Genomic DNA, 26,775 nt, shown 5'->3' with positions numbered 1-26,775 from the left:
GCCAGAGTACGGTGTCTCCCTGATGTAAATGCTGCAATTTAATTTCATGCTGTGTGATTGGTTAAAGCACAGTTCCAGCTAACTGTGGAAAATTACTTAGATGCCTCTATCTCGGTGCTTTTCCAATCACAGTGATTTTTGAAATTGTTTCCGAAAGACAAAACAGCCAAACATTTCTCCTTCCACGTTGAAAGGCCGGTCCTGATGAATCAAGTGACTGTCAGATCTCGACATGATGTTTACATCTGCAAATATTCTGTAAAAGGAGATTACATTGAATACTGTGAATATATAAAACACAAATAGGCCATTCTGTCACAGATTCTGCTGCTGTCAATACTCGGCACACATCTCCGACTATCCCACCGATCGAATCTCAGCCTTTCAGCTGAATTTCGATTCCATTTTCTCTCATGTGCTTGTCCCGTTTCCTTTTGAAAACATCTCAGCACTTTCCTCAACTCCGTTCCATGGTAATGAGTTGCACATTCTGAACCTGTGATAAATAATTTTGTCCGTATTGCCCCCTTGGATTTATTCGTAACTATCTTGTATTTATGACTTGTTGTTGATTGATGGTCACTCTCTCACATCGCCCCTCTCCAAACTACTGATAATTTAAAAGATTTATAGCAGGTCACTGCTTAATTTGTTGTTGTCGATAGAAAAAAGGCCCCACTCCATTTAATCTTTCCTGAGAGCTGTAATCTCTCATGTTACAAAAGTCATCACTGTCAATGCAGGATAGAATTCGCAAAGAGACAAACCTTTCTGTTGGGTTCAGTTTGTTGTGTGCTCTGAGGGATCTAAATCATAGAATCATAGAATGTACAGTGCAGAAGGAGGCCATTCGGCCCATCGAGTCTGCACCGGCTCTTGGAAAGAGCACCCTACCCAAGGTCAACACCTCCACCCTATCCCCATAACCCAGTAACCCCACCCAACACTAAGGGCAATATTGGACACGAAGGGCAATTTATCATGGCCAATCCACCTAACCTGCACATCTTTGGACTGTGGGAGGAAACCGGAGCACCCGGAGGAAACCCACGCACACATGGGGAGGATGTGCAGACTCCACACAGACAGTGACCCAAGCCGGAATCGAACTTGGGACTCTGGAGCTGTGAAGCGATTGTGCTGTCCTCAATGTTATGTGCTGCCCTCACAATCTGGAAATTGAGATTACGCTGAATACCTACTTTGCAGCCACGATGAGCTGAATGAAATGCAACAGGAACAACAAACTTTAATAAAATGCCGGACAGTAACTCTCACTACTGACAAGGTCAGCAGTTTGCCCAGTTTAGCTGCCAAGTATGCTAATTTTCAAATTTACCTGCATACATAAGAGTGCAACAACAAATTATTTAACTTCCCCAATGTGATCGGTGTAATTAGTCTCAAATTTAACCTGGAATGGTCATTAAAAGTTTCCCAGTCACTCTGATATCTGAAATCTTTGTGCTCAGACAGAACAGACAAACCACTTTACCTCCCAATGATACTCAGGGGCTGATGAATCGAGTAACTCAGTCAGAGGATGATGTGATGTTTGGTTTAAAGTTCCCGTCAGTAAATCCTCCTCTTTCTAGAAGAGTTTCCAAAGGAATTTCACTCTCAGTCCAGGAGAGAAATTCACAAGGTTCTCTCTTCCGGCTTCCGGGTCCAGGACGGCCGCGCATGCGCCCTGCTGCACATTCAGCTGAGAAAGATGGCGGCTGCGCATGTGCTCTGCGGCATATCACCCCCTAAACAGATGACAGCCGTTAACAGGGGCCGATCAGAGAGAAAAACACCGATGCATCCGCCACATTCGGTACAAACACCGAACTGTATCAGAAGTGCCGGAACCAAGTTATCACATTGAGGAATGTAATGGAATAATGGCGGATACGGCATCCAAGAATGCGGGCGCGGATGAATATGCCCTATCTTCGTCACATGAGCCAGAACGCGCAGGCGTCACAATGCCCCGCTCCCGGAAGTAGCCTCTCTGTTCGGAGCATGCGCGGTGCTACTCCTGGCTGAGCGCAGCCGCAGTGAGAGTTCCGGAGCCATGAGGTTATGTTGCAGCTGTACAAAACTCTGGTACCGCCGCATTTGGAGTATTGCGTACAGTTCTGGTCGCCTCATTATAGGAAGGACGTGGAAGCTTTGGAACGGGTGCAGAGGAGATTTACCAGGATGTTGCCTGGTATGGAGGGAAAATCTTATGAGGAAAGGCTGATGGACTTGAGGTTGTTTTCGTTAGAGAGAAGAAGGTTAAGAGGTGACTTAATAGAGGCATACAAAATGATCAGAGGGTTAGATAGGGTGGACAGTGAGAGCCTTCTCCCACGGATGGAGGTGGCTAGCATGAGGGGACATAGCCTTAAATTGAGGGGTAATAGATATAGGACAGAGGTAGGTTTTTTTATGCAAACAGTGGTGAGGCCGTGGAATGCCCTACCTGCAACAGTAGTGAACTCGCCAACATAGAGGGCATTTAAAAGTTTATTGGATAAGCATATGGATGATAATGGCATAGTGTAGGTTAGATGGCCTTTAGTTTTTGACTGCCCATGTCGGTGCAACATCGAGGGCCGAAGGGCCTGTACTGCGCTGTATCGTTCTATGTTCTATGAGGAAGAGGTTTACCTGTGATACAAAAATGATTTAACACTTGAGGAATGAGGAAGAAAGCTAGAGGGAAAACAAGGCAAAGGATTACATGATAAATGGCAGGACAGGACTAGTTAGACCAGAGCTAGATTCCTGTGCACAGGAAGATTGCACCAGAGAGAGCAGAGTGGGGATTTAACAACATCAGCCAGAAATTGTCAATGTTTGCTCTGGGGAAAGTTTGGATAAACTGGGGCTGTTTTCTTTGGAACAGAAAAGACTGAAGGGAGACCAAAATGAAATTAAGAAAAGCAGCCTGGCTAGCTCAGTCGGTAGAGCATGGGACTCTTAATCCCAGGGCCGTGGGTTCAAGACCCACGTTGGGTGCTTCAGCTTCTTTAATCTGAGAACATTGAGCTGAACTGTTTACGGTAGCACAGTGGCTAGCACTGTTGCCTCACAGCAACAGGGTGCCGGAGTTCAATTCCCACTTGGGACACTGTCTGCGCAGAGTCTACATGTTCTCCCAGTGTTTGTATGGGTTTCCTCCCACAAGTCCCGAAAGACTTGCTCGTTCGGTGAATTGGACATTCTAAATTCTCCCTCTGTGTACCCGAATAGGTGCCGGAGTGTGGTGACCAGGGGATTTTCAGAGTAACTTCATTGCAGTGTTAATGTAAGCCTACTTGTGACAATGATAAAGATTATTCTAAACTTATAGGGGCTTTTCACAGTAACTTCATTTGAAGCTTACTCGTGACAATAAGTGATTTTCATTTCATTTGAAGCCTACTTGTGACAATAAGCAATTTTCTTTCTTCTCTTTCTTATCGGGTCCAAGCAGTCTCATTTCTGCGTAGCAAAGCCTTCCTGAATGACTTGCATCAGCTGCTCCATAGACTGCTGGGTCAGCAATGCAGAGGTCCGAACCTCTGCCATGCTGTCTCCTGTTGCAGCTGCAGCCCAAGCCTTTTCTGTCTTATTGTTTCTGCCCCTAAGAGCACTTTTAGTCTTTCTCTCCAAGCACCAAAGTGGGAATTCAGCAAACAATTGCCACTAACATCCGCTTTACAATTCGAGTCCGGTAGAAAATCGGGGGAAAAGGTCCAAAAGTCGGACAAGAGAGGGAGCCACCAAATGTGCGACTTACTCCTTCATAGCCGCCACCGGAAGTCTCTGTCCATTATTAATTTAATGTCCCCTGAAACGTCAGCCATCTCCTGGGAAACCCACCCCTTTAATTATGACAATTAGGAAAGAGACAATCATTTTTAAAAATAAATTCAGAGTAACCAATTATTTTTTTCCAATTAAAGTGTAATTTAGCTTGGCAAAACCACCTACACTGCACATCTTTGGGTTGTGGAGCTGAGACCCATGCAGACACAGGAGAACGTGCTAACACCACACGGACAGTGATACGGGGCTGGGATCAAACCCAGGTCCTGAGTGCGTGAGGCAGCAGTGCTAACCGCTGGGCCATCAGAGACCATTCTTTTAGTCAGACAAATAAATGCGTCATCCTGTTAAGGAGATGGGTGGGAGGAGTTCGAAACACCTTGTGGAGCTGCAAACCTGAATTTTAAAAAATTCTCCCAATTAAGAGACAATTTAGCGTGGTTCCAGTTTGGGCTCAAATCATCAATGAGGACTCAGATCTCTGGGAAGGAAGGAAACTCTGGCAGGTGGGCGGGGAGGATTCATAAACACCAGCTGGATGCCCAGGCAGAGGAGAGGGAGGAAGAAAACTGAGAGCGGAGGAAAGAAATGGTGCAGATAGTGAGATGGGTTTGGATTTCAGCCCAGGGAGAAGGGAGTGTGTGTGGGACCAGGAAAAAGTTCAAGAGAAACTAGAATTGTCTGTTCAGAATTTCTATCCTGGACTGACAGTGATGGCTTTTGGATTTTTTTAATTAAAGAAAAAGTACATTTAGAGCACCCAATTCATGAGGTGTTGAAGGCAGTTGTCTGGGAGGCTCTAAAAGCGGTGGTGAGGTGATCACGTTTAAGGCTAGGGTGGATAAAGAGGAGAGGTTGAAGCAGCAGAGGGTAATAGCTGAGATGCTGGAGGTAGATAGGAGTTATGCAGAAGATGGTGCCCAGCGAAGTTGGAGAAGAGGAAGGAACTACAGGCAAGCTTTGACATACAGTCTTCCTCGGAACGAGCTCCGAAAGCTATGGATTCAAAACAAACATGTTGGATTTTAACCTGGTGTTGTAAGACTTCTTACTGTGCTCATATCATGGCTACCAATGTGATCGGTGTAATTAGTCTCATATTTAACCCAGAATGGTCATTAAAAGTTTCCCAGTCACTCTGATATCTGAAATCTTTGTCCACAGACAGAACAAACCATTTTACCTCCTAATGATATTCAGGTCCTGATGAATCGAGTGACTCAGTCAGATGATGATGTGATGTTTGGTTTGAAGTTCCCGTCAGTAAATCCTCCTCTTTCTACAGGAATTTCCAAACGCCTTTCACTCTCAGCCCAGGAGAGACATTCACAAGATTCTCTCTTCCGGCTTCCGGGTCCAGGACGGCCGCGCATGCGCCCTGCTGCATATCGCCCCCTAAACAGATGACAGTCGTTAACAGGGGCCGATCAGAGAGAAAAACACTGATGCGGCCGCCCCATTCGGTACAAACACCGAACTGTATCAAAAGTGCCGGAACCAATTACTCACCCTGAGCAAAGTAATGGAATAATGGCGGATGAGACTTACCCGGAATGCCAGGCGCGGATGAATACGCCCTATCTCCAGCACAGAAGCCGGAACGCGCAGGCGTCAGAATGCCCCACCCCCGGAAGTCGTCTCTCTGTGCGGAGCATGCGCGGTGCTGCTCCGGGCTGAGCGCAGTCGCAGTGCTCCCAGAGGCTGAATGAGAGCCGCCGCGAGCGGGGACAATGGTGAGAACCCAAACCCCCCAATAAGACCCATTGGTTTTATTGTCAGTCTGCAGACAGGAGCTGGAGAACTGAACCCAGGCAGAGGAGAGGGAGGGAGAAAACTGGGAGTGGAGGAAAGAAATGGTGCAGATGGTGAGATGGGTTTGCATTTCAGCCCAGGGAGGAGGGGGAGTGTGTGGGACGGGGATTTACAGCTTTGGGGGAACAAGAGAGGAAAAAATGTTCCAGAGAAACTAGAATTGTCTCTTCAGAATTTATATCCTGGACTGACAGTGATGGTTTTTGTAAACTCCTTTTACAGGATATTGGATGTGAAGGATTGGCCGACAGAAAACCCAAACCAAATATCACATTGAAATCTGACAGCCACTTGATTCATCAGCAGCTGAATATCATCAGTCTTTGAATTTGGAAGGAGAAATGTTTGTTCTGCTTCAGCAGTGTGACTGCAAAAGCACCGATGCGCACACACCCAAGTGAGAGTGTTCCAATGAACTAACTGTGGAGAGAGCTTTAACCAGTTGCACAGCCTCAACAAAAAGTAATGCACCATTCACTGCACGAAGAAATTATACGCATGTTTTGTGTGTGGACAATGCTTCAGCCGGGAGAGACATGAGGACACCCTCACCATGGAGAAACCATGGATATGTGCGGGCTGTGGGAAGGGATTCACCCATTCGTACAACCTTCTGACACACCAGCGAGTTTACACTGAGGAGAGTCCATTCACCTGCCCTCTGTGTGGGAAGGAATTCATTCGGTCATCCCACATTGTGACACACCAACTTGTTCACACTGATAAGAGACCATTTACATTTCCTGACTGAGAAGAGTTTTAAATGTAAAAAGGATCTGCTGACACATCAATGTATTCACACTGGGGAGAGATCGTTCGCCTGCTCTGTGGGTGGGAAAGGATTCAGCCGTCCTTCTGCCCTACTGAACCACCAGCAACTTCATACAGGGGATAGACCGTTCACCTGCTCTGACTGTGGAAAGGGATTCATTAATACATCCAAACTTCTGATACACCAGCAACTTCATACAGGGGACAGGCCATTGACCTGCACTGAAAGTGGGAAAGGATTCACACGTTCATACAAGCTTCTGACATATCAGCAGGTTCACAGTGAGCAGAGACAGTTCACTTGCTCAGTATGTGGGAAGGGATTCACTCGTTCATCCAACCTGTTGAATCACCAGCGAGTTCACACTGGGGAAAGGCCGTTCACCTGCACAGTATCTGGGAAGAGATTGTCAGTCATCTAACCTGCTCACACACCAGAGAGTTCACACTGGGGAGAGGCCGTTTACCTGCTCCATATGTGGAAGGAATTTTCTCAATAATCTTATCTTCTGAAACACCATCGCATTCACACTGGGGAAAGGCCATTCACCTGTAATGTCTGTGGGAAGGGATTTACTCAGTCATCCACCTGCTAACACACCAGCGAGTTCACAAGCGACTACAAGGTTTAGATTATACCCTTATTGATGCTGTTAGTCATGTCCTGGACACTGAATAATGTTCAGTCTGACTGTCTTAATCTGCTGATGAGGTTTATTATTCTGAATAAATGTGAAGTAAATCAGCTTTGTTTGAAACGTTGTTGCAGATTTTTATCTTTCCCACCTGAGTGTTTAACATCACCTGTCTGGAGCTCAGAAGGGACAATCTGGGGAGCATCACACGGCAGGAACAGAACATCAGCCTGGACACAGTCCTTCAGGGTCACACTGAGAGGGACAAATGACATGTTGGTCTTTCTCATCTCGCTTCACTGACAGCAAAGTCGCTGTGTGGTTAATCCTGAGGCATGTAAGAAATGTGTCCCAACCACTCTCTTCCATGGTTCAGAGTCTCCTTTACAACTGTGTTTAGAGTCAGGAAGAACAAAGGTAAATGCCTGAAATGTGCTATTAAATCTAAGATTGGTGTAAAACTGTGGTGGTCTTGATTGAATGTAAAACAGCTGGTTCCAGACTGAAAATGTGTGTGTGACAGTCACAATGAATTAATTGAATAGAAACCTACTTAAAATTGATTGGTTTAAGTCTGCGTTAAAATAGCAGCTGTTAACTGCTGTGACAATTAGACAACAGTTTCATTCCTGGATAAAGAAGGAGCTCCAGTGTGTGTCCAAGAATTCCCAGTTTTATTGATGTGTGCTTCCCACATTCTGTCCTTTTAAATAAACCTAACCCCTACGGGCCTTTAACAATTATCAACATACCAGAGAAAAGATCGGAGCTGTATCTGCCCCTTTAACTGGGAGCTGAGCAGTGTCAGAGCCCCGACTGTCCCTTTAAGAATGAGTGATGTGTTCAGCTGAAGATTCCTATTGGCTGTTTTCTGAGTGGTCTCCTTATTCTGATCATTCTCAGTGATCCTCGGGTATGTGAACCTGTTCTCCCGTCTCATTCACTGAACATCTCTCTTCTCTCTCAGATTCTCACTTAACCTCTCTCCACTATCACACTCACTGATTTCACATACCTCCCACCTCTCTATCTTTCTCTCAGACATTCACTCCTTTAACCTTTCTATTTCAGAGAACGCCTAAACTCACTTAATTTCTCTCTCTGAAGAAGCACCGAACACACTGAACCTCTCCTCCAACATCCCATTTATGGAGACTCAATCCTTTCTCTATCTCCCACTTTCTCTCTGATTGGCCCTGACTCACTTTTAATCTCCTATTTTCTAATAACCCTTTGAGGAAAATGTAATTTAGTATAATGTCCCCTTATTTCTCCCAGTGATAATCCTCAGTCCATCTTCCAACTCAGTGAATATGTTAAAAATCTAAATAACCTCATATTTTGATGTTTAAAATGGGAAGTGAAGTGAATGTAATGCAGAGACCGGCAGCAATCTGTGTGGGTGTTCTTGATGCTGTCAGAGTGAGTTCACCCTCACAGGCAGGAAGACTGTTCACGGTGATAACATGAAACTGACGCCTGCTGTTTCATTCTCAGGAAACACAACTTCCTGTTTCTCTGCTGCCGGTTCCAAACCGCACATCTCACTTCTGAGCAGAAAATAAATCCAGGGACCACAATCTGGGGGGACCATCTGTCAATGCGGCCTATATCTGTCCACAGAGTCAGGGCAGAGTCACACAGATCACATTGTGGTGACATTTACAAATGAGCCGGTTATTTCTGTAAGAAGTCTTACAACACCAGGTTAAATTCCAACAGGTTTGTTTCAAACTCGAGCTTTTGGAGCACTGCTCCTTCCTCAGGTGAATGGAGAGGTATGTTCCAGAACATACATATAGACAAAGTCAAAGATGCCAGACAATGCTTGGAATGCGAGCATTTGCGGGTAATCAAATCTTTACAGATCCAGAGATAGGAGTAATTCCAGGTTAAAGAGATGTGAATTTTCTCAAACCAGGACAGTTGGTAGGATTTTGAAAGTCCAGGCCAGATCGTGGGGGGTGAATGTAATGCGACATGAATCCAAGATCCAGTCGGGAACACTTCAGCAGTCAAGGGCATTCAGCCTCTCATGTCTGGGTAAGCGTTCTCCAAGGTGGCCTTCAGGACACGCGACAACTCAGAATTGCCGAGCAGAAACTTATAGCCAAGGCCTCAACCGGGATCTTGGATTCATGTCGCATTACATCCACCCCCCACCATCTGGCCTGGACTTGCAAAATCCTACCAACTGTCCAAATGCTTGTATTCCAAACATTGTCTGGCATCTCTGACTTTGTTTATATATATGTTCTGGAACATATCTCTTCATTCAGCTGAGAAAGGAGCAGTGTTCCGAAAGCTCGTGTTTGAAACAAACCTGTTGGACTTTAACCTGGTGTTGTAAGGCTTCTTACTATGCTCACCCCAGTCCAACGCCGGCATCTCCACATCCCGCTTATTTCTGTTCAGAGTCTCCATTCCCGGACAGAAGCGGCTGTGTCTGTGATCAGTCACTGAGTTCCCTCTGCTCTCTGTAGCTGGGAACTGATAACCTGCTCCCTTATATTTTATATCATTCTTTCTGTGTTACTTGTTTCCTCTATTTCTCAACTTTCCTTTTTTTTAAATCTCTCAGTTCTTCTCTCAGTCTCTCTCTCTCCTTTCCTCTGTATCTCAATCTCTGTATATTCCTATTCAATGAGGTGTTCAAATCATGAAGTGTTTGTGATAGATTGAAGAAGGAAAAAGCGGGAGAAAAACAGTAAATGTTGGAAAGACTGAGCCATTCTGGCAGCATCGGTACTGAGAGAAACAGAGTTAACGTTTCGAGTCCCTGTGACTCAGAGCAGGAGAAACAGGGATTGTCCCTCTGAGATCAGGGAAAGTGAAGGGAAGATTTAACAGAGGTGTTTAAAATGGGGAAGGATTTGTGATTGTGTCGATGGGGAGAAACTGTTTCCCAAGAGCAGGAGGGTTTTGTAACCAGAGGTCACAGAGATTTAAGATATTTGGCAACAGAACCCAAGGGGGTGATGAGGAGAATTGTTTTTACACAGTGATGTGATGTGATCTGGAATTCACACTGACAGGCTGCTGGAAGCAGATTTACAGTAACTTTCAAAGAGAGTAACACTTGCAGAGGGTAAATTGGCAGTGTTATGGTGAATGGGGTTAATTGGACAGTTCATTCATCTTTGTGACAGTCTAAATTTTCTCTAACTGATATTTTGACATTTGATCTTTTCAATCAAAATGTGTCTCAAAGAAATTAAAACTAATTTTGATGAGCTGTCAGATACATAAGAACATAAGAACTAGGAGCAGGAGTAGGCCATCTGGCCCCTCGAGCCTGCTCCACCATTCAATTAGATCATGGCTGATCTTTTGTGGACTCAGCTCCACTTTCCGGCCCGAACACCATAACCCTTAATCCCTTTATTCTTCAAAAAACTATCTATCTTTACCTTAAAAACATGTAATGAAGGAGCCTCAACTGCTTCACTGGGCAAGGAATTCCATAGATTCACAACCCTTTGGGTGAAGAAGTTCCTCCTAAACTCAGTTCTAAATCTACTTCCCCTTATTTTGAGGCTATGCCCCCTAGTTCTGCTGTCACCCGCCAGTGGAAACAACCTGCCCGCATCTATCCTATCTATTCCCTTCATAATTTTAAATGTTTCTATAAGATCCCCCCCTCATCCTTCTAAATTCCAACGAGTACAGTCCCAGTCTACTCAACCTCTCCTCATAATCCAACCCCTTCAGCTCTGGGATTAACCTAGTGAATCTCCTCTGCACACCCTCCAGCGCCAGTACGTCCTTTCTCAAGTAAGGAGACCAAAACTGAACACAATTCTCCAGGTGTGGCCGCACTAACACCTTATACAATTGCAACATAACCTCCCTAGTCTTAAACTCCATCCCTCTAGCAATGAAGGACAAAATTCCATTTGCCTTCTTAATCACCTGTTGCACTTGTAAACCAACCTTCTGTGACTCATGCACTAGCACACCCAAGTCTCTCTGAACAGCGGCATGCTTTAATATTTTATCGTTTAAATAATAATCCCGTTTGCTGTTATTTCTACCAAAATGGATAACCTCACATTTGTCAACATTGTATTCCATCTGCCAGACCCGAGCCCATTCACTTAACCTATCCAAATCCCTCTGCAGACTTCCAGTATCCTCTGCACTTTTCGCTTTACCACTCATCTTAGTGTCATCTGCAAACTTGGACACATTGCCCTTGGTCCCCAACTCCAAATCATCAATGTAAATTGTGAACAATTGTGGGCCCAACACGGATCCCTGAGGGACACCACTAGCTACTGATTGCCAACCAGAGAAACACCCATTTATCCCAACTCTTTGCTTTCTATTAATTAACCACTCCTCTATCCATGCTACTACTTTACCCTTAATGCCATGCATCTTTATCTTATGCAGCAACCTTTTGTGTGGCACCTTGTCAAAGGCTTTCTGGAAATCCAGATATACCACATCCATCGGCTCCCCGTTATCTACTGCACTGGTAATGTCCTCAAAATATTCCACTAAATTAGTTAGGCACGACCTGCCTTTTACGAACCCATGCTGCGTCTGCCCAATGGGACAATTTCTATCCAGATGCCTCGCAATTTCTTCCTTGATGATAGATTCCAGCATCTTCCCTATTACCGAAGTTAAACTCACTGGCCTATAATTTCCTGCTTTCTGCCTACCTCCTTTTTTAAACAGTGGCGTCACGTTTGCTAATTTCCAATCCACCGGGACCACCCACATTTCCTGTGTGACTGTGTAACTCGGGAACTATGAGAAGGAACTGAATATTTTCAGTTCCTCTAACAGATGTACCTCAGAAAGCAGAAATCTCTGGAGTTCCCCATGTCCTCATTGCTGTCCCCTTGGGTATAACGGCTCTCAGTCAGGTGGAGTCAGTCACACGTGTCTCTCATGTTTCCATTCCTATTATCACACACCTCCCAGTGACACTCACCACAACACAGAAACCTCAAAATACCATTACTTCCTTACACTTTGTCCTCCTATTACAGGGATATTTGTTGGGCCTTTTGTCTCAATTAATGTCAGTTTACCTGCAGGTACAATGACCTCAGAGGCACTGGAACCAGACGCTGTTTATTATACCCGACTCCATTCAGCCCAGAACCTGAAGTGGTAACAGACACCAGAATTGGAATAAAAGGCAGTTTATTGTCTAATAAAGGGGGCGGCATGGTGGCCTAGTGCTGAGCACTAGTTCCTAGAATTTACAGTGCAGAAGGAGGCCATTCGGCCCATCAGGTCTGCACAGGCCCATGGAAAGATCACCCTATCTAAGCCCACACCTCCCCCCTATACCCGTAACCCAGTAACCCCATCTAACCTTTTTTGACACTCAGGGCAATTTAGCATAGCCAATCCACCTAACCTGTACATCTTTGGACTGTGGGAAGAAACTGGAGCACCCGGAGGAAACCCATGTAGACACGGGGAGAACATGCAGACTCCGCACAGACATTGACCCAAGACGGGAATCGAACCTGGGATTCTGGAGCTGTTAAGCAACTGTGCTACTCGTGGTGCCAAGGTCCCGATTTCGATCCTTGCCCTGGGTCACTGTCAGTGTGGTGTCTGCACATTCTCCCTGAGTCTGCGTGTGTCTCACCTCCACAACCTGAAGATGTGCAGTGTAGGTGGATTGGTCACTAAATTGCCCCTTAATTGGAAAAAAATGAATTGGGTACTCTGAATTTATTTTTTTTAAGGTTATTTTCTAATGGGACAAATCAACACACACCAGAAGTGGATTATATTATGTTGTTAACAAACCATGACTACTTCACTATTATTTGAAAACCAAATTTAGTTATGATTTTCTAGATTCTCACTATTATCATTACATTGGATCCAATGATGTGTTCACTCACACACCACAGCCTGATTCTTATTATGGGAACAGAGACTGTGATTGTTACTCTCAAAGTGAGTGAATCCTTTGCTGTTTCTCCTCTGGGCCCCATCTCCACTATTATTGTCTGATTGTCCCACTGAGACTCTCACTGTTATTATTGGACAATCAGCCAGTCAGTCTGAGCCTGTGGCCACTCTCACCAACTGGAACTGTCACAATGCCCGGGTGATTGACGGCAGCTCATGAATCACTTTCGCAGAGTATTAGAAGTGAAGGAATTTCAGTCAGGAAATTCAAACTAAACATCACATCAGGATCTACACTCACCAAAACATTCGTAACACAAATATCATGGGAGTTTGAAGATGGAAGGTAGATGCACCGTTCAGAGGGGAGAAACCGTACACGTGCTCTGTGTGTAGACAAGGCTTCAGTCGATCATCTGGCCTTTCGAAACATAAATGCAGTCACACCGGGGAAAAACCATGGGAATGTGAGGATTGTGGGAAGGGATTCAATTATCCATCCAAGTTGAAAATCTATGAGCGCACTCACACTGGGGAGAGACCGTTCACCTGCTTCGAGTGCGGGAAGGGATTCACACACTCATACCACTTGCAAACACACCAACACATTCATGCTGGGGAGAGGCCATTCACCTGTTCGCAGTGTGGGAAAGGATTTGCTCATTCCTCCAATCTGCTGAGACACCAGCGAATTCACACTGGGGAGAGACCATTTAAATGTCCAGACTTGGGAAGTGTTATAAAAGTTCTGGAGAACTGTTGTCCCATCAACGTGTTCACACCGAGGAGGCCGTTCAGGTGCTTTCACTGTGGGACTGGGTTCAGACGATCACCTGACCTCTCTGTACATAAGCGAGTTCACACTGGGGAGAGACCATTTAAATGTCCAGACTGTGAGAAGTGTGAAGTGTTATAAAAGTTCTGGGGAATTGATATGTCATCACCGTGTTCATACTGATGAGAGACCGTTCAGGTGCTCTCACTGTGGAAGTGGATTCAGGCGATCATCTGACCTCACTGTACACCAGCGAGTTCACACTGGAGAGAAGCCGTTCACCTGCTCCGAGTGTAGGAGGGGATTCACACAGTTATCCAATCTGCTGATGCACCAGCAAGTTCACAAGTAACTTCAATGATTGGTTGCTGTTCATCACATCCTGGACTGGAACATGTTCACTGGTGTCAATTGCCTCTGATGTTTATAAACTCTACTCCAGTCACAAGGAATTAAATTCTGAATAAACATCAAGTCAAATCAGTTTATGTTCGGGACTTCCAGTGACGGCGGGCGGGAGGCAGCCGCTCGTTGGAGGGCTCCCGGTCGGAAACGGCATTGTCGGGGATTGACGCCTGGTCCTCGGGGCAGCGAAGGTTGTGAAGGACAGGAGAAAGCACAGGGAAGGGATATGTCGAGGACCAGTAAAACAACGGCTGTCAAAACAGCTGAAAGTCAGGGCAGCACGGTGGCCTAGTGGTTAGCACAACCGCCTCACGGCGCTGAGGTCCCAGGTTCGATCCCGGCTCTGGGTCACTGTCCGTGTGGAGTTTGCACGTTCTCCCCGTGTCTGCGTGGGTTTCGCCCCCACAACCCAAAAATGTGCAGTGTAGGTGGATTGGCCACGCTAAATTGCCCCTTAATTGGAAAAAATAATTGGCTAATCTAAATTTATAAAAAAAAAAAAAAAAAAAAAAAAACAGCTGAAAGTCCGTCGGGGAGTAGAAAGGTCACCGCGGGGTCACCAAGGAAAATGGATGCGGGAGCACCAGGGGAGGCCGCATTGCTTACGGCTGAAGAAATAGCTAAGGTGATGGCTGCGGAATTTGAAAGGCAGTTTACAAAATACATGGAGACAATGAGGAAGGAGATGAGGGAGGTTTTGAGTGTGCTGGTGGAGGAGGTGATATCCCTGGTGAGGACGGCGGTGGCGAGCGCAGTAGCAGAGGTGCGGGAGCAAGGGGAGGCGCTGAAGGAAGTGGAGGAGACATTATTGCAGCACGGTGATCAACTTACCTCGATGGGGAAGGAGATGCGGACGGTGATGGAGATTAACAAGGATCTGCGAGGGAAAATGGAAGACCTGGAAAACAGATCCAGGTGACAGAATTTGAGGATTGTGGGGCTGCCCGAAGGAGTTGAAGGGCCGAGGCCGACTGAGTATTTTGCCGCTATGCTGGTGAAGCTATTGGGGCAGGGGGAGGATCCCTCCCGATATGAACTGGATCGGGCTCATTGGTCGTGGAGGCCTGAACCAAAGGCGTGTGAGCCGCCAAGGATAGTGGCTCTGTGCTTCCGTAGGTACAGTGTGAAGGAGAAGGTCCTGTGCTGGGCCAAGCAGAAGTGGGTGGTGCAGTGGGCTGGAGCTGGTATACGTGTATACCAGGACTTTACGGTGGAGCTGGCGAGGAGGCGGGCTGCTTTCAACCGGGTGAAGAGGGCACTGTACATTAGCAAGGTGCAGTGCGGCATTGTATATCCAGCGAAGCTAAGGGTGACTTGCAAGCTCAAGGACTTTTACGTTGGAACGGCGGAAGCAACGGAGGAGTTTGCGAAGACAGAAGGACTGTGGCAGAACTGAGAAATGGCCATGTGCCGATGTAGCCTCATGACTGCATTTTCTTCCTTTTTTTTGTTTCACTGCGTGTGAGTGTATGGGCTAAAGGAGCCGATGTTGTATATATTTGGACAAGGGAAGTGATGGGACTTTCACTCGAAGTGAGGGTTCTTTGGGGTGCAGGTAGATATGCGGGGTTTGTGCGCTAAAAGGGGATTTCTGGGCTTTCCTGGGGCCGGGCAAGGGGGGAAGGGACCCGGGCGGGGGCCTCCTCGTTGGCCGGTTTAAGCCGGTCAGTGAACGGGAGTGAGATGGGGGAGGGGCTGCGGCCACCAGAGCCTGGCCGAACAGGGTCCGAGTGGTCTAGCCAGGGTGTAAAGTTGGGGGCAAGGAACCGAGATTGGGGGAGGAGTTTTACAAGAGGCAGTGGACGGGAGGATTTGGTGGGGGGGGGGGCGGGGGCGGTTTACAACTCTTGGGTATCACGTACGGCACTTTCAGAGGTTGGATGGCGTTGAGTGTAAGGGGGGGAGGGGGGGGGGTGGACTCGATGATGACCATGGGCGTTCCGGACTCCTTTTTTCTTCTTCTCCTTTGTTTTTTGTTTCCACCGTGGGAGGGGTTGTTTTATTGGATGCTTATATTGACAGGTGGGCCGTAGTTTGGGGTGGTGGGAGGATGGGATCGTTATTATTGTTAAGGGGATTGATTTTGTATTTGTTACCGTTTAGTGTCTGTGGGTGGGGTGTAAAATTTGAGGGAAAATGTGAAAATGGAGAATAAAAACATTTATAAAACAAAAATCAGTTTGTGTTAAACAAAGGGTGTTGTGTCTTTTTAATATCGCTAACACAAGTTAGTTTCTTTTCAAGGTCTCTTCTCCCCATCTCCTCCATCCTCACCTCCAACAACAACTGTGAGGAGCTCACGCAGCTTTTTTCTCACTGAGATTGAGTCAATCCGATCAGCTGCCTCTGCTGCTTCCCTCCACTAACCTACCGGACCAAACTGTCTCCAAAGTACATTTTTGTCCAAGTTCTGAACTTACATCTTTCTCCAATTTTTTCTCCTACTTCCTGTCAGATCTCACCTTGTCCATGAGACCCCCCCCCCCCCCCCCCCCCATTCTGCTCCATTGATAATTCCCACAAACTGCTGGCATCCCAACTTCTCCATGTGAACCGATATTGGGAACAGCTCTCTCTCTGCTGGTACTGTCTCTCTCAGCATTAAATCCACTGTCATCATCGATCCTAAAAAAACACTTGGCCCTCCCACCTTTGTAAATTACTCCTCCATCTCCAATCTCCCTGTGGTGAATCACAGCAGCGTATTTCTCACTGTATTACACATGTTGTACTATGTCTCTGTAAGCTCGGCACACGAGCAGTTGCACTGCTCTGCCACTAAGGGGAGATGTACTGGGAGTGTACGGGAGTTTGTACTGGGCTCCACCCTTGGCTCCACCCACGGCTCCTCCCCCCTAACCGGAAGAATAAAGGTTTTTTTTTTTCTTTTTTTCCCTAAAGTTTAGAGTACCCAATTATTTTTTCCAATTAAGGGGCAATTTAGCGTGGCCAATTCACCTAACCTGCACATCTTTGGGTTGTGGGTGCGAAACCCACGCAGACACGGGGAGAATGTGCAACCTCCACACGGACAGTGACCCAGGGCCGGGATTCGAACCCTGATCCTCAGCGCCGTAGGCAGCAATGCTAACCACTGTGCCACTGTGCTGCCCTAGTATAAAGATTGATGCTGAGAGCCTGCCTGCCAGTTCATCTGGAGTTCATCGTGTCATAGGCAGGCTCTGTTGTAAGACGATTAAAACCACTGTTTACTTCTAACCACGTGTCGCGTGAATTGATGGTCTCATCACTCCCTTTCCTGTCCAAAGTCCGTGCACTCTATGTCCCCCAAGGCTCTGTCCTCGGCCCCTCCTATTTCCCATCTACCCGCTGCCACTAGGTGACATCATCCAAAAGCACCGTGTTAGTTTTCACATGGACACTGACAACACCCAGCTCTACCTCACCACCATCCCTCTCCATTCCTCCACCGCTTTAAATTATCAAACTGATTATCCCACACCCAGTACTGGATGAGCAGAAATTTCATTCAATTAACAATTGGGAAGATCAAAGCCATTGTCTTCAGTCACCATCACAAATTCCGTTCCCTAACTCCCGAGTCCATCCCTCTCCCTGGAAACTGTCTGAGGCTGAACCACAATCTGCATAATCTCCGCGTCAGATTTGACCTCTAGAGTGGAGGCACGGTGGCTGCCTCATGGGGCTGAGGACCCGGGTTTGATCCCAGCCCCGGGTTACTGTCCGTTTGGAGTTTGCACATTCTCCCCGTGTCTGCAGAGTAGGTGGATTGGTCACACTAAATTTCCATCAATTCATTTTATAATATCTTCTATCTCTACTTAATGTCACATTCTGGTTATTATTGTCTGTCCTGTATTACTGCCTTGTCCTTTCTCATCAACTTTCCAAATTTCCCCTCACTACAACCCTGTCCCCTCACCCACTAATATGTTTAAAGCTCTGTCTGCAGCCCTAGTTGTTTGATTCACCCAGGCACTACTTCCAATGTGGTTCAAGTGAAGGTCAGCCCAATGGTGCAACATTCTCCTCACTATTGGTGCCAGTATAATAATCTTTATTGTCACAAGGAGGCTTACATTAACACTGCAATGAAGTTACTGTGAAACTCCCCTGGTGGCCGCACTCTGGCACCTGTTCGGGTACACGGAGGGAGAATTCAGACTGTCCAAATTACCTAACAGCACGTCTTTTGGAACTTGTGGGAGGAAACTGGAGCGCTCGGAGGCAACCCATGCAGACATGCGAGGAGAAAATACAGACTCTGCACAGACGGTGATCCTGGTGCTGTGAAGCTACAGTGCTAACCATTGTGCTACCATGAGTATCAATCAAACCCCATTTATCCAGGCCAATCACTGAACAAAGTGAACATCTCAACACTCTATGCCAATTTACTCATGGCTCAGGTACTCATTTGGAACACATTTGTGATCATGTTTCAATTGAGGCCAGGGCTGCTCGTGCGTTTTTAACAGAATCTGGATTCTTGAATCTTTCTCCAGTTTCTCTCCTATCTTCTATCTCCCTGAGTTTATATTGTCTACGAGACCCAACTTCTGTTTCCTTGACTCTTCTCACAAAACATTTGACCATCCAACTTCTCTATGTTAGTTGATACGTTTCCAGTTCTCTCTCATTTGGTTCTGTCCCTCTCACTTTAAATGCAACATCATCACCCATCCTAAACAGAACACTTGACCCCACCATCTTTGCATATTTCCAAGACATCTGCAATCTCCCTTTCCTCTCCAAATTCCATGTACTTGGTGCCCCCCAAGGATCTATCTTCGGCCCCTCCTACTTCTCCACTACATGTCTTCTCAACCTTGTCCCTCGCCTGAGGTGTGGTGATCCCCAGGTTAAATCACCACCAGTCAGCTCTCCCCCTCAAAGGGGAACTCACCCTTTGCTCATCTGGGACTCTGACGACTTTAACTTTTATCTTTCCTAATGCTTGCTGCCCAGAACGGAACACAGTTCATGCAGCAAATGAGGAAAAGACAGCAGGAATTTCTCTAATCTGTGATTTACAAGGACACATTTTTGGTTCCCAGCAGTTACTTCAGTAATTTCTTCATTTTCCCTGAACTACCCTGCCTGTTAATTCTATTATTATGTGGTTTAGCACAGTGGGTGTCGTGGTTCCCCAGGACGACAATTTGTTTGTACCTATTCAAATATTAAAACACAGAGAGTCTGAGGAGCGATCTTCCAAGCAGTGAACTTTATTTTCCTTAGCATGAGAAAAACAAAGCTGAGATTGTCCGGAGCAATCTAAAAAAGCTTCAGGGCTTACCGCCTTTTATGTACATTTTAACTCCATGATTCAAACTCTTATCTTAATTTACAGCCCTCTTATCTTGCTTTCCTTACTTTGGCCACCACTGTTTATAGTGAGCCTCTATCTGTCTCAGTCAAGACTGGTCGTTTCTCTCTCTGCTTCGTCAACCATGGTAGCCATAAGTCAGTCCTTATCTCGTCTCTGTAAACTTTCCTGCTTGTTGAACCAAGCGTGGTTTTTGCTGACCAAGGCCGAATGTATACAAAAACAGGCTTCCTTCATTCCTGTCTTTTTATGGCCCTTATTTATGGCCAACCATTTTAGTTAAGCCCTGAGCCGTGTTCATTGTTTTCCCAAGTGACTGTTGTATTTTAAATGTTAGGTAAAGCTATACTCTTTTTCTGGGTCTTCTGCTTTAATCATATTAACTATACTTGATTACATTAGCTATACTTGATTACCTTAGCTATACTTGATTACATTAGCTATACTTGATTACATTAGGTCACACAAAGTTACCCTGGGTTACACACTCATCTCAATACTCACCTAAATCTACTTTATCATTTCACTAAAACCTATGATTCTAAACTTGGTACCTAACTCATACAATATCCAGTACAAATTCCCTTACATGTCCCCCCTTTGAGGCTATTCCCTAGCCTCACACAAATTACCAAGCTCAAATAATCCCCTTACTGGATCCCATTTACAATTTATTTTAAACACTTTTTGCAGGCAATGTGGAGGAGCCGAATACTTTGGTCAGGGAACAATGTCCCTAATTCTTCTTTATCATAATTCATCTATCCAGGTTCTAATTCTCGGGTCGCTCCCCCAGATTGCTTGCTCCTGACAGTCATCAGCCAAAAACCTTCCCACCCTTGTCAAGGGAAGGAAAAAAGACTGATTCCTGTGTACAGACTAAGTTCTCCAAGTCTCTTGCGAATTTCAGTCAGGTGCTGTTGTTGGTACAAAGCAATCGTCCATTATTATAGTCCTTTCACAGAGTGACGAGTTTCCATCTCGACCAGGGTCATGGTGAATCCGCTCATCGGAGGCAGCTCAAGGTTTTCCCGTTCCTCTGTTTTTCCTCGCGAGCGTGAGCTGCTTGTAACCATCATCTGCCGTGTTGCAACTCTGGTAAGGAAGGATCTCAGGGCGGGTAGAAAACAACAAAATATGAGTCCTAGAACGGTTATGATTGTGATTGCTACAGCTCCAGCTTTGGCGAACCATGCCCCCCATCTTCCGAACATCCTATCCAACCAATTCCAGGCTTCATGCCCAAACCCAGCATTTTCTTTCACTTCTGCCCTAAGATTCTTCAACTTATTCATGGCCCGTGTAAATGACCCCTCTGGATCAGTGTTGTTAGGGATAAATGTGCAACACTGATCTCCAAACATAACACAGACCCCTCCTTTCTCCGCCAGGATCCAATCTAATGCCTGTCGATTTTGCCATGCCATCTTACTGGTCGCATCCAACTGCTCTCCCAATGCTTCCAGGGCATCATCTGTATAATTAATAAACCTCTGCTGATTATAATAGATGTAATTGATCCACTCAGTGTTTTTGCTGGGTGTGATCCAAACAAAGATGGATTCAAACCCCGCAGCTATCTTGTTCCTAGCTTTGAACTCATTCGGGATGCCTCGGGGCTGTCCGATTGCGTCCAGTTGTACCCTAGGGTCAGGGGTATATGCCCTCTTAACTTTTCGGGTTTTAATTTCTTCTTCCACCGGCAGTATTACAGTGCTCTGGGCCAACATAACTCGGGCACACAGTCCCCTCCAATCCAGTGGTAAGTGTGCCAGTAGCCCTTTTTCCGGGCCACAAAGCCACCAGAGGTCTGCCAGTTGGTTTACTTGATATTCTAATACATAAGGAGGGGGTGGCGATCCCCCATTAACAGGAATGATCAGACTAAGGGCGTTAGTTATATTCCAAATCCGTATACACTCTCCTGTGTAGTGTCCCACACTACTCCCCGTGCTACTTACCCTCAAATAACAATCTTGGATTCGTAAGTTAGGCTGTACCCTCCATTCCTTCGGGACCGCGTCCATCGCCGTTCTTGGCCAATTTGGACAATTGTGGGCGGGATTGTACATGCCCTTTTTTACCCCAGCAAACAGGACACAGTGGTACTGACACCTCGGCAGCCTCCCTTTACAAAGGTCAATACATGCGGATCCTGTACAGTCTACCGTTTCATACGTGAATGTCCGATTCCCTACCTTATATGTCTGTGTATATGTGGTGTGTGCACGGCAATTTTCCTTTTTCCAGTTTTGCCGCATGGTTCTACAGTCTTCTGATCCCCACGGTACATCAATTACTTGGGTATAAGGGTTCTCTGATGCACATACCACACAATCTTTCCCCTCACTGTTTTTCTGACCTGTATACTCAGCCCATTTCCACCATCTGTTCCTTGTTGCTTTCTCCCAAATAGTATCCGTACTCACTGATCGCCTACGTCTTGTTTGTCTTAATACTCTACCTTCCTGATTCCGCACCCCTATATCATCTGCATCCCGCTTTCCCTTGTTACGGGTCAAGGAAGTCCCCCAGGGAAACAGTTTCCAAGTCCCATGTGGGGAACGAGGCCCTTACCCCGTCCTCACCTCCCTCGGCACCGTGACTAACAGGCTCAGGCTGGGCATTTGTATCATCAGCCAGCTCATGCACAGAACCACTCTCATCATCATTTATTATTTCTGCTGTACTTTGGCTCTGCTCCTCCTCCTCACGATTCTCCTCGTGTAGTTCTATCTCTTCCTCGCTGCTACTTCTATCCGCCCTACCTCTAACTTCAGTCTCCCTTCTCTCCCCTACCCCGGGTACCGTTCTGGTACAATGGTTCAAGTGATACCACAGTGTACTGCCTTCTACTTGCAACGCCGTGGGAGATACTCTGGTGACTTCAAACGGCCCTTCTCGTCTGGGTTCATGCCAACGTCTCCGGAACTTTCTGATGTATACTTGATCTCCCGGTGTGATCTGGTGTTCCGTGGCAGGGCTCTCCTCCTCCTTGGCCTTTTCCTGTTCAAAAATAGTTCTATGTATAAAAGTTAATTGTCGTACATACTCTCTTGCATCCTGATCTAAACACTCCAATGTGGGGCCCCCTGTTCCCCCGATCTTTGGCACCGGCATTACTCTTCCTGTCATCATCTCATGCGGGCTTAAATGTGTGATTCTGTTTTCCTGACTCCTGTACTGCATTAAAGCCAATGGCAGAGCATCTATCCAGTTTTTTCCTGTCTCACTACAAATTTTGCTTATTTTAGCCTTGAGGGTTCCGTTTGCTCTCTCCACCATTCCTTGGGATTGAGGATGATACACACATCCAAACCTCTGCTTTATACGGAGTGCTGAGAGTGTCTCTCTCAGTGCCCTCCCTATAAAAGCAGATCCATTGTCTGAACTTAATTGCATGGGTATGCCAAATCTTGGGATAATTTCTTTTGACAGGAAGTTAATTACCGTTCCAGATCCTTGATCTTTGGATGGCGTTGCTTCTATCCATCTGCTGAATCTATCAATAATCACTAGCATGTATCTTTTTCCTCTTACCACCTTTCCCATATCCACATAGTCCATGCATAGATGTTTAAACGGCCCTTCTGGAATGGGTATGTGCCCTATTGGGGCAGTAATGCCTTTCCTGATATTATTCTGAGCACACACCTCACACAGACCCAGTATGTAGTCAATTGAGTTCTGCAGGTATGGTGACCAGAATCCTTCTTTCTTAATCTTCCTAGCCACTTCTCCTCTCGCACAGTGATCCACCCCGTGTGCTTCACTAATTAGTACGGTTAGTAACGATGTGGGTGCTATGATCAACCCTTCCCCATTTCTCCATATTTTGTCATGTTGTCCCTGTAATGCTCCTCTCTCTCTCCACATTGTTTTTTCTGCTACAGGGGCTTCTTCCTGTAATTGTGCCACATCTTCTAATGTGATTTGAGGTTCGATATACCCCACACCTGGCCCTGGGTGCGGCCTTGCTATTTCTACTGGGGCTATCGTAGCCTCAATGTATCCTGATGCTTCTTTAGCCGCCTTGTCAGCTTTGGTATTTCCCTGTGTGATGTTATCTGTTCCCTTTTTATGCGCCTGACACTTAATTATGGCTAATTCCCTTGGGCCCATCATAGCCCTTATTAAAGCCCTGATTTGAACTTCGTGTTGAATTGGTCCTCCTCCGCTTTTCATAAATCCCCTTTGCTTCCATATTGCCCCAAACAGGTGACAAACCCCGTGGGCATAGGCCGAATCAGTATAAATTTCCACTGCTTCCCCGTTTGCTAATTCACATGCTCTGGTCAGTGCTTCAAGCTCCGCTAACTGGGCTGAGCATGGCTGCTCACATTCTTTTGCCTCCACTACCTCAAATGTTTTCCCTTTCTGTTCAACTACTGCATAGCCAGCATGATTTCCCCTATGATCCCTATGGCACGAGCCGTCAACATACAACGTTCTCTTTTCTTCTGTGTTTAACCTATCTGCCTTCAGATCTTTCCTCAGTTTCATAAACGCTCTTGTCTCTCTCACACACTCATGCTCCTCTCCCTCATGTGGCAATGGCATATAGTCAGCTGGGTTGGCCCTATTGCACTTTACTATCGTAATGTCCGGGAATGTGGTCAGCATTTGAAAATGGTGAATTCTAGCCGGCGTCAGAACAAACTTCCCTTTTTCAATCAATTCAGCTATTTTATGGTATACATGTATGTTTATCGGATATCCCATTGTGACCGTAGCTGCCTTTTCGTACGCCCACCAAGCTGCTGCCAGGCCTTGATAACACGGCGGGTATCCCATTGCTACGTCATCTAGCTTGGTACTATAATATGCTACAGTCTGCCTTCGCCTTCCCTTGCAACTTTCCTGTGTTAACACTGCTGTAGCAAATCCGGCTTCTCTGTTACTCACAAATAAATCAAAGGGCTTGTCATAGGTCGGTAAAGCCAATGCTGGTGCCTGTGCCATTTCACTCTTTATATTCTCAAATGCTTCTAGCGCATCTTTGTCCCATTTTAGTTTGGCTTTTAATTCGTCACACCCTGCTTCCTTCATTATCTTTCGTAGTGCCTGCGTTTTTTCTGCATAGTTTTCCACCCATTCTGAACTGAAGCCTGTCATTCCCAAAAATGTCATCATTTGTCCCACCGTCTGTGGTTTCGGAATTTTCAGTACTGCTTCTATTTGCTGTGAAGCTATCCCCTTCTGCCCTGCTGATATTTCTCTCCCCAAGTATTCTACCTTTCTCTGGCACAGCTGCAGCTTCTTCCAGGATACTTTATGACCCCCCTCTGCTAGTCTTTTCAAAAGTTTTAAACTATCCTTCCTGCATTGTTCTTGTGTCTCTGTGCATAATAGTAAATCATCCACATACTGTAGCAGTGTTCCTTCCAACTGTATTCCTTCTAAATCTGCTTTCAACACCTGATTGAATACATGTGGGGAATGTTTAAATCCTTGGGGCATTCTATTGTATGTGTATTGTTTCCCCTCGTACGTAAATGCAAAGAGATACTGACTTTCTGGAGCTAGTGGCACACTAAAAAATGCTGAACATAGGTCGATTACAGTAAACCATCTACTTTCAGGTGGTATATTTGTCAGCAAGGTGTAAGGGTTTGGAACTTCTACGGGCATATCTTCCACTACCTCATTAATTGCCCTTAGGTCATGCACCAATCTCCATTTTTCTCCGTCCGCCTTCTTTACTGGTAGTGTAGTATTGTGTGAAGCAAATAATGGCATGATGGGAAAACTAGTCAAGTCTTCTTGGTACAAGTGAATTTAAACTGATTTTCATATAACCTAAGGCCCAGAATACAGAGACAGCCGAGGTCAGCATGTCTTGGGAACTGGGTGACTCTGAGAGTCTAGATAAGGCTTGGAGCCCGAAGTAGTCGTAATACATAACAAGCTGAACAACTATCTCTTCCTGTTCCTAAACAACTTCTTCCCTTACTTAAAACAAAGACAAGATAATAATATGAAACTCACGTCCCCTGGCGGTCAGCAAGGTGCCGCCATGGTAACGATTATTACTTATGTTTTACTTTTGACCAAATTCCTGACCAAGCTGTATTCATGTTATCTTGATCCTATAATGTATAAGAATCGCCTTCTTTTTCTGTACTAGCGCAGACTTGGGACGGACTCCGCAGTTTGTAATTGACTGCCTTCCGACTCCAAGTATCAGCCAATTTCTGCTAGCAGTTCTAATTAGTGAATAAAGTTCAGTTTTGCTTATCTAATGAATGCTGTTTGAATTTCTCTATCACAGTCAAGACGCGGGGAAAATATAAAATACAACATTAGGAGCGGGGTATTACACCTACTCCGGGTTTCCTTTAATACCCCTGCTTCTATCAATCCCTTAATCGTTTCTCTAATTCCTTCAATTGCTTCTGTCTTGATTGGGTATTGTGGTCTATAGGGCCCCTGGCGTCCTGTCTTTAATCTGACTTCAACTGGATTAGCGTTTTTAACCCTCCCTACATCCGTGTCCTGTCTGGACCACAACTCCTGTGGGAGGGAGTTCAAATCCTGCTCTAAGCTCTCTCTCCATTCCCGCTCCTGTTTCTCACTTTGCACTCCTATTGTTATCTGCTTTGGTGTCCCAAGCATCCTAACATCCAAAATTATTTTCGTCATTTGTCCATCGCTGGACGTCCAAATATCCGCACTGTCTGTCTGTACAAATTCTAAGTCTTGCGCTCTTAACACCATGGGTCCTAGGTCCTTTGATCTATATCCCGGATTAACTTTCAATGTGACATGTGGCTCCGCCCCAGGTACAGAGAACCATTTGTCAATCCATTCATTCCTAACGATTGCGAGGGCCACTCCCTCTAGTCCAATTAAAATACTTCCTGACTTTATTTCCTGTTCTCGTCCTGCCTCCTTTTCCCATTTCTCTTGTATTTCAGGTGCCTGTCCTTCATCAAATATCATTGTACTATGTAATTCTGTTCTCGGCCACTTGGCTTGTGGAACCCAAGTGTCTATAAGTTTTCCCCAGACTGTCCAGATCTGTTTTTTAATTTGTTCCTCTATATCTCCCAGCCAATATACATTAACCCCTTCCTTTCCTGGTACCTCAAGTGAATACATTCCCATCAAATCAATTCCTTGTTCGGTACATTCTAATTTCAGTCCCAGACCTAGGATTGCGTCCCTTCCCAATAGATTTAAAGGAGTTTTATCATATACTAAAATAGGTACATGGGTAGTTTTATTTCCAATGGTAATAGGCACCGGCATCGTCATTTGAGCTAGTGTTATTTTCCCCGAGAACCCCACAGTTTTTACAAACCGGTTTGACAATGGTAGGTGATCCGCATATTTCGTTTGTATGCACGTACAGGTGGCACCGGTGTCTATCATCATGGGGACCTCGATCCCGC

General features: G+C 45.8%; 1 long non-coding RNA gene and 1 other non-coding gene across 2 annotated transcripts; both read left to right on the top strand.

The window, feature by feature from the left end:
• The first annotated feature begins 2,918 nt into the window (after positions 1-2,918).
• trnak-cuu lies at positions 2,919-2,991 on the top strand. The gene has a single exon. It is a non-coding gene; the product is annotated as a tRNA-Lys (tRNA).
• Positions 2,992-5,461: 2,470 nt separating this feature from the next.
• Positions 5,462-7,462, top strand: LOC119961091. Its single transcript, XR_005459588.1, has 2 exons — positions 5,462-5,516; positions 5,818-7,462. It is a non-coding gene; the product is annotated as an uncharacterized LOC119961091 (long non-coding RNA).
• Positions 7,463-26,775: the final 19,313 nt, after the last annotated feature.

Source organism: Scyliorhinus canicula, unplaced genomic scaffold (assembly GCF_902713615.1).
Source record: "Scyliorhinus canicula unplaced genomic scaffold, sScyCan1.1, whole genome shotgun sequence".
NCBI lineage: Eukaryota > Metazoa > Chordata > Chondrichthyes > Carcharhiniformes > Scyliorhinidae > Scyliorhinus > Scyliorhinus canicula.
This window is presented reverse-complemented; position numbering and strand designations above follow the sequence as displayed.